Here is a 15,152-nt window from a genome sequence, read left to right on the forward strand (position 1 = left end):
ACAGGGTCAATTCTTAATGATTACATGCTCTTCATTAAGCTCCATGGTGGCGACCATGTGTCACTTTATGCTCCTTGGTCTAGTGCTACTTTTGATTAGAATCAAGCCACCCACCCATAAGGTTACATTGTCAGCTAACAATAGGGACAAAGCTATGTACATAAATCGTTTGACTTATATTTTCAATAGATGTAAGCAATCCCTAGGGAATGAGCTGTTTACAAAAAAGGTTAAAAAACTACGCACAAACATATCACTCTGCCAAGCTTGGGAAATAAACTAGCTCCCATGTGGGGGATTCGGGAATGTGAAGGAGTTTTGTGGATAAAATATATAGTGAAAGATTACTTCCTTGATGTTAAGTTTTTATTATAGAATGGTACATGCTGCACTATCATTTCCACCCTTTGGTTGTACAAAAGGTCAAGTTGTGTCATAAGAGATATCTATCATCTCAAAGAAAACTTCTTAGTGTGCAATATCTCAAAATAAACATGGGAAAAATACGTACAAACATATTTTAGGAGGAATGTGTTAACATGCATAATATAGAATAAATGGCCATTTCTAAAACCATGTTTTAGGAATAAATATTTAGTATGCACAATCTTAGACTAAATACATGTAGAACATGTATAGATGAAAATAGTATTAAGTATTTGTGATCTCAAACAAAACATCACATGGAATTACATGAGCGCATAGTAAAAGGTATGTGTGAAGAATAGGACATAAAAGCGAACACAAGAGGGATTCCAAGAATGACCATTTCACACTTTTGTACATTTTTTATATTTATTTATTTTTTATATAAGATTTTCTTCAATAGTATTAAGAACAAAACGCCCGAAGGCTACAACTTGAACCTAGCAACCAAGAAGGTTACAACTTTCTTTATACACTGATATAAAATATGAGGATGTTTACATTTGTGATATTCAAAGAGTCCATGGAAGTCGATATTGCCATTGAGGCTCTTGAGCTACCATTGTAAACAGGGGCACCTTTTTCCATAAGTGAAGAAGCTTTTTCCTTTTCTTGATCATAGTATCTGGGGAACCCTACATATTGTCATATTGACCACGGACTACAGCCAACAAGTTCTCCCATAACTCAAACAACACACCTGAGACATGAATGTCTACCCCATCATAAGGTCGTTTACATCGATATTTCACACTTTTGTACATTTGATGTGGTTGTAATGTCAAACTTGTGGACAAAAGAAGAGAATGAGTATTTTACTTGAGATGGAAGAATCGATCATGTTCCCCACACATTCCTAATTCCGATCATCATCTTACTTTACTAGTTCACTTAGGGATTGCCATTTGAACATGTGTTTTTGAGTTCCATTATCACCTAGAACCAAGATGTTAAGTTGGTACTCTCAAGGTAAGGAGAATACAAATACATGACTTACATTTATTTTGTATGCATACATGTTGGATAAACTTATAAACACTATGTTGTGCATTGCACACTATAGATTTATGCATTAAATGGTGTGTTTGATCAAATATATGTGATCGTATAGGAATGTCTTATTTGAGTTATGATCCTATAGGAATGTTCTTATTCGAGTTATGCATGCAGGAATGGATGTGCTATTTGATGCTTTGGAAGTTTCTCCACAAATTTTGAAAGTGCCCAAGTTTTCATTGAAGATATCCATATATTTTAAGGAACCACTCCTTGTTTATATCAGGATCATGTGTAAAACACAAAAAGTTAGGATGTTTTATTTACGCCAAAGAAGTATAGATAAATCCCATGACTTTTTAGTCAGCCTTGAACACATGCAATATCGAGGGTATATAAGTATATATAAACTCAAACACCTGTACGCCTAGCTAACATGTTTATGTATTTATCAAGTTCAAGAAGTGTATACGAATGGTATTATGGCTTATTTAAAAGTCATGAACATTATCTATACTTATTTGGTTTCATCAACTTTTATGTTTTCAATTGGGCAATCCCCTCCGAATGCCTATCTTTCGTGTGTGAAGCACATGCACAATGTGGATTTAAGAACTGTCTCTCTTATGAACCGATACACTTTACACACATATCTACGATTATTGTATATCCTCCCCTTCCCCCTCCACACATACACACAAAAGAAAAAACGAGATCACTTAACATAAGTGATGAACTAACAAAAAACATTGTCCATGTTTGAAAACAATGTTATGAGTACCAGAAGCATGCTCCGAGAAAGTGCAAAGAAGTAGATATTTAGATTGTTAATGTGCAGCTACGTAGAAACAAAAGTAATACTAACTATATTTTCTTATACAAAGGCACACCCGCACATGTTTCTATTGGTCATATGACATTTCATCTTGTTAATTCGAAATGGATCCAAACACACACAATCACACCCCAAAAAAGAAAACTAAACTTAATAGGATCATTTTGCAAGAATCTAATGTTTGTAAAACGAGTCATTGAAATCAATTCATAAAACTAAATTAAAAACAAGTTTGTATCTTAGACAGTATCCATCATATGAAGTCCTTTTTTGCGCCACTTTCACCCACATCACATGGTGGATGTGTAAAGGTTAAACATTACATGAGCCTCCTCTAATGCGTTACAATAAGTTAAACAACCTCGTTGGTGAATTCGGTATTAAAATAAGCTGGTTAATGCAGGATATAATGCTTGAAAGGTGTCTGTCTATGTTACATCCAAGGTTGTGAGATTAACAATATGAAGATAGTATGTCATGGTGTTTCGGATTCTTAACAAGACAATAAATTTTAATGGCAACCATATTCTGAAGAATTATGGAACATCATCGCGTAATCGGGGGATTAAATTGGGCCATAACCATTAGTTGACACATACAAAACTACAAATTCCAAACGTATTAGAGCTTGAGACATCGTGGGACTCATGGAATGTCATAAATTTGGAGCTCACTTCCCTAATGATCATCATATGTCAACCACATGATGAAGAAACACAAGGAAATTCATTACTCTCGCGATCCTTACTTAGTATTTAGGCTCCATTTTTTCATTCGCGGGGCATGGAAGTGTGAAAAAGAAGACACTAGAGAACTTGAGGTATATAGTCATGAGAATATGGTGACACAGAACAATTTATAATACATTGGACAAATGTATGGGAAGTTATGGATAACAATGACAAGATAAAAACAAAATATTTAAGGAACTAATGAATGAATGATGGATGTGGATTAAGATCCCATTGGCTTGATCAGGAGAGGTTAATCCAGATGGATGGATGACTTCTGGCCTAATGTCCCATGTAAGGTCAAGTTGATTGCTCAGGTGGGGAGAGGTCAAGGTCAAGGTCAAGGCTGGAGGTCAAGAATGAAGGTCAAGCTCCAGGTCAAGGGCCTTAAGGTCAATTTGCATCCATGCTATGTAGCTAATGGGATTATGATCCATGGGGTGATTTATAGATTGTAGCATTGTGATGGTATTGGAAGGAAGTTATGATCCTTGGGAAAGCTATTTTAAATGGGAAATCAGTCAGAAGATATTGATTTAATCATAGTGGTGATTAGGAGGATGGTAACTATCCATGAGAAATCATTCAGAAGATCTATTTGGCTAATCATAATGTGATTAGATGCTGGAAGTTAAGTGTCCATGGGAAATCTATGGTAAAGAATTTCGGCAGATCAAGACAATTGATTATCGCCATGGCTTAATTTCATTCTGGGATGGGCAATTCTGAGATTAATTAAGGAAGACCCAGCTCTTAACTGCTGAAAGCCTGCAGAAAATTATCCATGGGAAAGCTGTGGGGAATTATGTCAGAAGATACTAACTGGCCCCGGCATGGTATGTATGTAATTAAGGAAGATTTGACAGGCTCCAAGGCCTCCAGGAGATTATCCATGGCAAAGTTATTGGAAATTTTCTGAAGAAGATATTACGCCCTTCCAATGTATAGCTCTGGGTATGGGGAATGTTCACGGAAGAAGCTCCATTAAGGTCGAGGAAATTATCCATCCCAAAGTTATTCAGAAGACAGTCATTACTTCCATGGCATACTCATGAGAAATATGTGTGGATCGATGGGTAGTTAACAATCAGTTCTGCTAGCGATTAATATAGAGGGATCAGATCGACAAGGTTATGATTATAGTAATCATGAGTGTTATAGAGGTTATCCTCAATCAGTGCAGAATCGTGGTAGTACGAATCCACCGAGAATGGCTCTGAATCGAACTGGAAATTGGCCGCAGAAGTTGCCGTCCATTCGAATTCCCCCGAATAACCAACAGAATCATCACAGGCGGAAGAAGATTCGAGGGCATGATCGCTCGTGGTGGAATCATAAAATTCCAGGATTAATTGGTCACCCAATCCCCACTGATTACGGTCCGTGATTAATCGGTGGTCATTAGAAGCCGTTGGTCCTTGCCATTTGGTCAGTGGATTCCCGTCAGAAATCTGAACAGGGGAAATGGGGGGATGATTCGGGGCGATAAATCCTTGATTAAGGAATAGATTATTCTGATGGCCGGCCTGTTTCGGAGCCAGAGTGTGGGTATCAATCTGAAAATGAGCAGATTCGGAGTTCTGAGTGGGATTGGGGATTGGATGAATCTGAGGGGGGGGAGAAGGAGGAACGGGCAGGACGAATCCTACATCATGATTCACATCGGGGCCATGGATCGGGGGATTCTGGTCGGTACGGCGGCGGCAGCTTTCATGGTGAGGGGTAGGATCAGCTTTCATGATGAGGCGCCCATCCTCGATTTCATCTGATTCTGCGGAAGCTTTCATCTGATTCTGCGGCAGCTTCTCGATCTGATTATGGTGATGGTGATGGTGATGGTGATGGTGATGGTGATGATGGGAGGCATGTTGATGAACCGCCGCCGTGAAATCTCCATGGCCGTGAAGGATGTTGAGGTGAGGCGATGGCGGAGCGGGGGTGCGGCCGGTGAGGAGCTGGACAGTGCGCATGAAGTCGGAGAGGGGGACCTGCAGAATCTCAGGCTCGCAGGTGTGGATGATTCGGGGCGGTTTTGCAGGGCGGCAGGGGCCGAATCTGCTGCCTTCAGGCGGAGCAGGAGCAGGATCAGCAGAGAAGGAAGACGAAGACGAAGATGAAGATGAAGATGAAGATGAAGATGAAGCAGGGGAATCAGGGGAGGAACCATGGCCAATTGGCGAGGAAGACATGTCAGGCATCTTGGTGATTAGGTCTCGAGGATCCATCTTCTTGTGGCTGTGCAAGCACCTTCCAGACTGTGATCTTCTTCCTCCGAGTCTGCCTGATGTTTTGCTTTTCTTCAGCTTCATGGTCGTCGTCACGGCGCAGCCAAGCTTTCCATGGAAGCTGTGCAGCCTCTGGTCGTGGCACGGCACTGCGCCTGCCATTGTAACTAACCCCAAAAGGAGAAGAGAGAGAGATCAGAGACAGAGACAGAGACAGAGACAAAGGAGCAGAGCAGAGCAGAGAGCAGAAACAGAGGCTTAATTAGCAGCTAGCAGGACAGAAGGAAAGACTGTGTGTGTGTGTGTGTGTGTGTGTGTGTGTGGAAAAGATAGAGAGAGAGGTCTGAAGTCCACACTTATATACATGGCCATGGCCATGGCCCATGGCCCATGGAGACATATATGTATGTTACGTGTACATACATTCATGCATGCATGCATGGGTATGGGCATGGGCATCTATGAGCATGTACGTATGTATGTATGCATGCAATACATATACATATGAATGTGATGTGTGTGTGTGTGTGTGTGTGTGTGTGTGTGTGTGTGTATTTTCAATGTTTTCTTATTGTATTGTAATACATATACATATGTGTATGTATTCGTCAATTTATTGAGTAGTAGACTGTAGGAGTAGGAGTCCCAATTCTCACTATGCTCACTACTAGGCCGTTTCTTTTGGATTGTGTGTGTGTGTGTGTGTGTCAACTTGTATTTTTTTTGTACCTTTACTTTTTTGTCCGCTAGTCTCTTGGTACAAACGTGGGTTATATCACTTATAAGTTATATGTATATGTATATCATATATGTATACAGTATATGTATAGAATGAACCATACGTTCATTCGCATCCGGGAATGTTTCAATCATTCGAGTATGGTAAACACCCTCGAACGTATGGTAAATACCATACTTTTGTATTCATGATTTATTACAAGGTAATGTTTTTTTTTAAAGGTAAGAAAGTTAAGGTAAAAAGTGTAATAATAATAAGAAACATAAGAATGTTTGATAACATACGCATTGTATGCATTCGTATGAAAAAGAATGTAACTATGTGTATATGTATATGTATTATGTATTATGTATTATGTATTATGTATTATGTATTATGTATTATGTATATATCGTCGGGTTTCAATCCACCGCCCATTCCACTCCCCAACATGACAAAGGATTGTGCACTTTGCTTTTGCTTTCGATTGCTAGCTCCTCTTCTCATACTCTCTCACGTACCTACGTTATCGCATTGCCATAAAACATCGTGTGTCTTATGGATAGATGGACTGTATACATCATCATGTCTTTTAGCATGGTTGTAACTTGTGAGATTTCAATGTGCGTATGTGTAGCATTCCTAAAACATCGGGCGTCTTTGTGTGTAGCATCACTAACACCATTGTCTTGTGTCTGCAAGAGGATATTTGGTCAACTTGCATCTTATCCTTATTGCCTTTTTGTGAATGTCCTCCTCACCACACTCTCGTGTTTACATACTTATGTCACACCCATGGGTAGTGACGAGCACATTCATCATCCCTCCCTTTGTTTTATTACTTTTAGTATCCTTGAATGTGCCAATAAGTTGTTCACCGTGTTTATACCTCATGTTTGAGGTTTCTCAATTGTATGGGGTATTACTATTGGAGGGGAAAGTGTGTGTTTGTAGTGTAGCAAGGCTAAAAGAGAGTGTTTGGGTTGTTCGGGAGATACGCGTAACATGTTTTCTTGTCTTTTATCTCACTTCACGAACCAATTCATAGAATACCACTAAGCATGCCCTTTTTCCTTCTTGTATCTAATATTATGTCCATTGATTACATCACTAGTGCCGATTCCTTTTTATTATGTGTAAACAATTTGTTTTCCATTATTTACTCATTCAATGCAACTTACTCATCCAAATTGAAGGACCACTAGAAGGTGCTTTTGACGTACACACACATACCATTTGCAGCATCCTTCTCTAAAGTAAAATTTTCACCATTACACTTTATTCACAATATGTCTTGCTTTACTCACTTAAATCTACTTGGAATCACTAGGCTTGTACACGAATCCTAGGGAATTCAACAATCTCTCAAATATTTACTCGTTGAGCTTATCATCCATTTGTAGGCCAACTTTTATTGTAATAAATTTTGTCTTGACTCTCAACAGACATTGACAAAGAAGTAGAGAGAGTTACATTTTGACAAAGAAGTAGAGAGAGTTACAATGCAGCTTAATGAGGAACAACTCATAAAAGTCATAAGAGCAAACATAAATGGCCCCATGAAAGAAATAAAAAACATATTTGCAATTTAAGCACTTTATCCCACACTTTCAGGTTGACATTATTGTTTGATGATTATGGGTCCTAGATTCCATATGCTAGAAACTCATTACAAAGTCGAAGTTGAGACACTCTTCTACCCATGGGACAATACCCACATATTACATTGTGGATGATGGTCAAAAAAGAATATGTTACAAAGTTGAATTTTGGAGGCTCATCTTTAACCCTGGAACAACACCTAAATGATTGTGGAAAACTACGATGTCGAAATCGACCTAAAGGACATTATATTAAAGGTGAGGTAGTTGACCGCTACGAACAACACATTAATATTATGTGGCACCTACAACATGGGTGCTAAACGAAGGCCACCTCCTACCAAATAGTCTCCCTCTTCATTATTCGGCTACTTTCTTTGCACCTCGACAATCCACCAACCACAAAACAACGGGTCCACGTCGTTGTTTGACTTCTTCACTTTGTTTGATCCTAAATATCATGTAATCTCCAAACTCTTGAAACAAAATTTGACCCTTGTCAATAGGCGTGTTAGTTACATCACATATCAATCTTCTTGACCCTTCAATATGCATTGCATTAGTTGCTACTAAAGGTCTCTACATGTACTGCAATGTTGACTTCAATCCATTCCCAGATGCACCAACTTGCAAGTGGTCCAATGCTACATACATAACCCCCTCATATATTCAAGCCAAGAAATACTTGAAATATCACAAACTCCTCACACTCGCGCCAATTATTCTACCTCAAAATGTAACATCTTTGGTTCTATCCGCATGAAGAGCACAACAAACCAGCTCCACAAACATACATTCATGATCATAACTTCATACCTCTTTCCCTCTAAACAAATGTATTGTATGCATTTAATCCAAATCTTCTTGCAATTGACAAACTTGCATCACCCAGATTATGCATGATAAAGAGTCTCTAATGTTGCAGAGAAATATTAGGACTCGAGAAATGAAAACCACCCAACTATTGTGCATTAAATTAAGCCCATGATCAACACAAGCGAAGAACTTGCAAGAAAAAAGTGGAAGGACAAACAAGTCCATCTTTTCCGGTAACTATATTCTGGTCAGGCAAGTGTTAAGAAGTGAGTGAAGTTTTGGATTTTCCTCATCCAATTCATCCAATTCTATGCTTCTTAACATCCGTCAACGAAAAATTTTGCTACATTGTTCTACTCCTTCAATGAAGAATGTATTCTAAAATGATTTGAAAACCTTGTGTGATTATAATGACTGGAATTATAGTGTTAATAATGGTGTTCATGTTCGATTTTATACAACTTGAAACAAGAATGTTTTGCTTGAACACACAACATAGGTGTAAAGTTATCATATGGAACCATGTGGTATCACATTCATTAAGTAGCAATGTGGTTATTATTTGAATCACACATTCCAATATGATCATGTTCTGATTTGCATGTGAAAACTAGTTTATAATGCAAATTAAATATAAGATTTAAGTGAACAATGACTTGATCCTAGTTTATTTTTAAATACATTGATAGATGACGCCTTCTTTATTGGTGATTAAACATATATCTTGAAGGTAGGTGACCTCATAGCAAACTCAACACTTTAAAAGATAGGCTGTCGAAAAAAACGTGCATAAGCTAAAATATTTTTGTGTAGTGTGTTACATGAATATACCTCAGGGAATAGACAAAAGGGATCATTTCTAAGTTTGTGATTTTTTATTATGAATCCTTCTATCTAATTTTGAGGAGAACTCGCAAGTGAAATAATACCAACGATCGCAATTTGATTACATAATTACATAAAAGCAATGATTTTTAATAAGCCATATATGGTGCCCGTCCACATCACTATGGTTTGATGGTCAATAAAGAGTATGATAAGGCGATATATGGAAGTTGGTACCACAAAACTTATAAATGGATATTTTTGTGCATATCATGTAAGGTTAAAGGGGTAGTGTCTAGGTTTTTTGCTGCTAAGATTGTTTTTATAAGCATCAATATGTACATGTGGCCCTACAATGGTCTTGACACATATTACAAACAAATTTCAACTGAAGAATACATGTGACAAGAGCTTGGGTATTCCATGTAGACATATATGTACATGCACACCTAGTGGTATGTGAAGGAGCACAGGCATGGGCTGAATGTGGTTTGAAAGGATGTCGTTGGGATATATAATAACCTTGTAATATGAACATATCATAATTCCGTGGATTGGCTAAATGATAGGAACACTATTTTTTAACAAAAGGTCCTTATATAATAACTCCATCCAACGATTTAACTTATTAAAACATATGAAAATACGACGGAAGTTGCTAGAGAGGAAGTTACGACAGATTTGATTCCATTTGATTTATGAGTATGCTAAAATAATAGTTCCAATGTGTACTCAACCAATGGATAATGGGATAGTGTTTCAAATTATAGTTTTGAAATTCTTAAGAATGTTGGCTATACAACTATTTGTTACTAATTATGGATCCCACAAACCCCTTTTTGTTGGAAAAAATGACATGATTTCACAATAGGAGCATTTTTTTTCTTCACGATAGGAGCATATTACCACGAGACGTGAGACAAGATGTCAACGTATGAGCATCAACAAATTGCTATTATTCATAGTCATAAACAATGGTGCCCTTGTTTATATGTTGTTGTGCTTGAAGTTTTGTTTGACCATGCAATTCTTTAGGCCAAAAAGGTCAATGGGTAGAAATCATTCACAAGTTCCTTTTTATGTTACATACTCAAGAAGGCAATATATAACATCATGGAAGGTGCCTTGGTTGTATATGATTACGATCCACACTTGGTCATTTACTCTTGTGATAAGCAATTGGATTATACAAGGAAAATTCTCTTGGCGTTAACGTATTCAATTTATATCATAAACATAGTTGGATGTTGTGCTTCATATTATACAACATCTCAAGATCCATATAAGATGTATGCTTACAAGAAGCAGAAGACTACAACATTCAAGCGTGGAAATTTGTACCTCGGGGTTTATTAGAGCCATAGTTGTTGAGGTGTGAGCATGGTATTATGGACCTCTAGCCAATTTCAAGTTATTTGGGTAAGTGGCGCATAAATTGGATGTACCTTTGCATAATAAGGTTCATCGTGTTACTTGTTGTTGTTATTCAAATATTAATGTTGTGGGAAATTCCATACACTTCTTGACTCTCAAGAAGTGTATGGTGCAAGTCAATGCATGAGTTAGACGGCAATGACATTTTAGACACATGCAAAAGAAACACATTGTAAAGTAGCGAGGTGCCATAAAGTTAACCACTACTTTAGATTACAAGAGTCAACTCATAAAAACTCTCCCAACTGATAACATAGATAACATTTCAACAAGGAGGAAGTAATGTTCAAACAACGATAGTCCCACATCACAATCGTATGTGTGCATGAAATATTAATGTGTAGCTCCATATACAAAACCTCATAATAAAGTTAGGGCATGGGTAGATGAGTGCATGCTGGATGCTTGGAAGGAGAGTCAAAATCTCGTTGTTGTGGTCTAAGATAGAATGGCATTATAATTTTAGACTCGGGCGGTACGTTTTTATGACCTATATCTTTCTCGTTCTTTAAGAGGCCTTTTGTTTTAATGACTTGTTAACTTTTGCATTTCTTTCTTGCTATAAAGTGGAAGAGACACTTTGCAAGTTCACATGTTCAACTTGGGTAACTAGAATATTATATTTTTCCTATTTTGTGCATTACAAATTTTTTTGTAGTTTTAGAAGTGTTTAGGTCTCCACATTCATGTAATATTATTGTCACTTTACTTTTTGGACAAGTTGAAGATTGGAATGGTGATTGATTCGTACATGAAAGTTGTGCTCATTACAACGATTCATTGTTTGCATGTGCAAAATGCACATTTCCAGCATGTGTTGTTTTATTGAGCAACAATTTCACTCTTGCTGACTATTTACTTCTTTTTGTCTTTACCTTACCCACTTGCACTTATAGGTCGCAACTTATGAAATTGAAGCGAGATGAAATGTTTCCTTTTGTTTTCTCTATGTATAGTTTTCAAGTAATATATGTATACTAAGGTGCATGTTTCTTTAAAAAATTTTAAAATTTTAAAAAAACGTATGAAATTGAAGACAAATAGTTTGTGTAAGTTGGCATAGACCCCCTTTCACACACTCATTATTTAACTCGTTAGATTTCAAGATCCCAACATATAGGACAATATTTCTCATATGCTTTTTTATCTTGGTGTAATCTATAATTCTTTCTAGATCTTTATGTTTGGTTGCTATGAAATTTGTTCTTGTTGTTCTTTGAAAGGTGTAAGGCTTTGACGTACTTCATAATTTTAGGTCACTTTTTAGGATGGGGAGCAAGTGCTCGGAAAGTTGCCAACCCGAAATGTTATATCGTGGAATGCATTAATTTCAGGTTATGCACAAGAAGGCCGAGTTTATGAAGCTTTACAAGCTTTGAAACAATGCAAAACGAGGGCATCTCTCCTCATACCATCAACTTTATTTGCATCTTCAAAGCAGGTAGCATAGCAAGCGATGTAGAAATGGGCATAAAAATTCATGTAAAGATTGTTTCTAAGTGTTTTCCATTAAAAGATATCGCACTAGTGGATATGTATGCCAAATGTGGTTTGATTATTAAAGCGGAATATGTACTTGAAGAGCTTCCAGTCCAAGATGTAGTTTCTTGGAATATTATGATCGACGGATATGTGCAAAATGAACAAAATAACAAAGCATTGAGAATCTATGAACGAATGCGAAGTGAAGGTCTTGCTCTAGATTCATGATGAGGTCATGAAAAGGAATTTGTTGGAGAATAATGTTTTCTTGCCACTGCTTTGGTCCATATGTATGTTACCTATGGTATGCTTGAGAAAGCAAGAAAAGTACTGGAATACCTTCATCTTCGATATGTGTTTGCTTGATCAACCCTTATAGTTGGCTATGCTCAACAAATCGGCCATGATGAGAGTACAAGGGAATCGGTTGGTATTTGTTTATCCAACACACATTTTGTATTTCTTATGATTTCATAATACCAAGGTGTATCTTTTTAGGAAGAAAATAGAAAGAAAGTGGGAGCACAAACTACACTACACCAAATTGTGATATGTTTTAGCATAGTTAGTCCTAAGTTTTGCGCCCATGTAATCCATACTAGGTGCGCAATGGTGGGATTGTTTTATGTCCTTAGGCCATGACTAACTATGCCTTCATGATTATGTTTCTAATAAATAACTAACCATTCTATCTAAGTAAAAACCTTCTTAGTTATCGTGACTTTTTGTTATATGCTAATTATATGGATCGTGTCCTTTTTAACTATGTCTACTAAGTCATAGGTCAATTATTTGTTAACCTTGTTAAGACGTATTGAGTCATGGGACGTCAATGTCAATGTGCTTTATTTGTAGTTTAAGAGGTTTTTTTAATGTTTCCAATAGACAAATAGACCAATCATCTTGGAGGAGTAAAAACATTTCTCTACCAAAATGCAAGTGATTGATCCTTATGATAAACTCAACTTTTTCTGACTCGGTGATGCACAAATATGTATTGCTCAATTCTTGTCTACCACAATTCATAACTAAAATTAACATGGATTGTTGAAACTCATACATCATTATCACCGTGATTTTCAGTTAAGTTCCTTGAAAATGCTACAAATATGGCAAAGCTCTAACTTGAGATTTACATCTAAGCTTAGTTGATGTTCTCTTCTTTTAATGTGACAATCTTGAACCACTTCTCCAATATATTTTGCACTAGGGTTTAACCACTCATAAATTGTTTCATGTTACGAACTTGCATGGTCCCACATGTACATTGAAAAAAAAAATGGCCCTTCTAATCTAAACTCAAACAAGGTTTTTAAGATTGATAACCTAGGCTTTTAGATCCTTATACTTTAATAAAAGTAGCACCTTTACTACAAAGTCAATACAAATATTATTTAGATAAATACTATGCAATATTATTTGGTGGATTATAATCATAAGATGTTTAAGCCACGGAATCGTGTATGCATTATGTATTGAATCTTAACAAATACCTCAAACTGTTAAGATACAATATTCCGAGGTTTTACATGTACACTACAAGAATCGATTCGTAAGGTCCATGCAACTGGATATTATTTTCCATCTACTAGTACCATCACAAAATAATGTCAAACTTCAATATAAAAACATTGTTACATTTGAGAATAACTCCTCACTTGGAGGTGCATTTAGTATTAGTGTGTGTGCGTCAAAGTTGTATTGCTTATCAATACCTCTAAATATTATACAAATCTTCATATTGGACCATGAGAATTATGTCTGACTCATGAAAAGCTTATGCTTTAAATGTTACATGATATCATTTCAACAATTTTGTTTGTGAATTATCCTTCGCGTTAATTCAAATTTATTATGTAAATGGATCTGAGTAACAATTCTTGAGAATTCCCTCAAGGGGTGCTATGATAACGATCCATAAAAATACATTACCTTATATTTAGTCAGATACTATATCCAATACATGTTTGTTTATCAACATTGGATAATGCATTATCCACATCAATAATTTAAAACAAAAACAATGTCATTATTTCATTTCACATGCTATTAGCTAACATTTCAAGTTTCAACCATAGCATGTATAAGTTTTCAACCACAATGCACGTGTTTTGAAAAGTGTGATCATGTGTCTATGTGTTAATGAAGGCAATGTTGTCTTAATGGACTTATCATCATATGGTCCCATACAACGACTTTACAACTATAAAATACACTCGATGAATTATTTTTTGTGTGATCAAAACAAATATACTTAGCTTATAACATTATTAAAACTTCAACAACAAGAATCGATTCATATTTTCTTAAAATGAACTACGTGCATGTAATAAATACACATATATATTATATGTTTGCTTTGAAATTTCGAGAATTCTAACCATATTTCATATATGCACAACATGCATAAACTTGTTGCACTATTATATTATGTTATGGGATTAAGAAGAAAGCAGTTTTTTAGAATCGATGCACAAAATGTGTATCTTTTAGAGTGAGGGAACAAGATACAATGACGTGAAGATGATGTTTTTGGACTTACTTCATCGTACTTTCCATGTAGATAGAGTTATTGAGTTCGCAAAGGTTTCAAGTGAATAATTGGGAAGATCATGAGATTGTAGTTCTTCAAACACTATAAGACCCCGATTGGTTTGAAAAGGGCTATCTCATATATTTAATCACTTGCAATTTCATCCATCACAACATGTGTGTGGTACATACAACGCCACTTGGATACTATGCCTATTGCCGAGTTGTGGGAGATTGATTTGATATGAAGCCAAAATTACAATTAAATCATTGTATCTACCTTGATATATCCCTACACCATGGGTCCAAACGTTGGAACAATGGGCTCAGAGATTTCAAAGATTGGCAATTACAATAAGTTGATCGAGAATCGTGAATATTGTGACCATATTTAATAGAATGAATATTAATCAATTTAAGCTTGCAATTTTATTTTATTTTATTTTCAAAAATATACGCCTTGGTATTATAAAATCATAAGAACTACAAAAGTTGTGTTGGATAAACAAATATACCAATTGATTCGCTTGT

The sequence above is a fragment of the Azolla caroliniana genome, unplaced genomic scaffold (genome assembly GCF_043228905.1).
Source record: "Azolla caroliniana isolate FFs.n. ecotype wild unplaced genomic scaffold, voAzoCaro1.0.p SCAF_6, whole genome shotgun sequence".
In the NCBI taxonomy this organism is placed as follows: domain Eukaryota; kingdom Viridiplantae; phylum Streptophyta; class Polypodiopsida; order Salviniales; family Salviniaceae; genus Azolla; species Azolla caroliniana.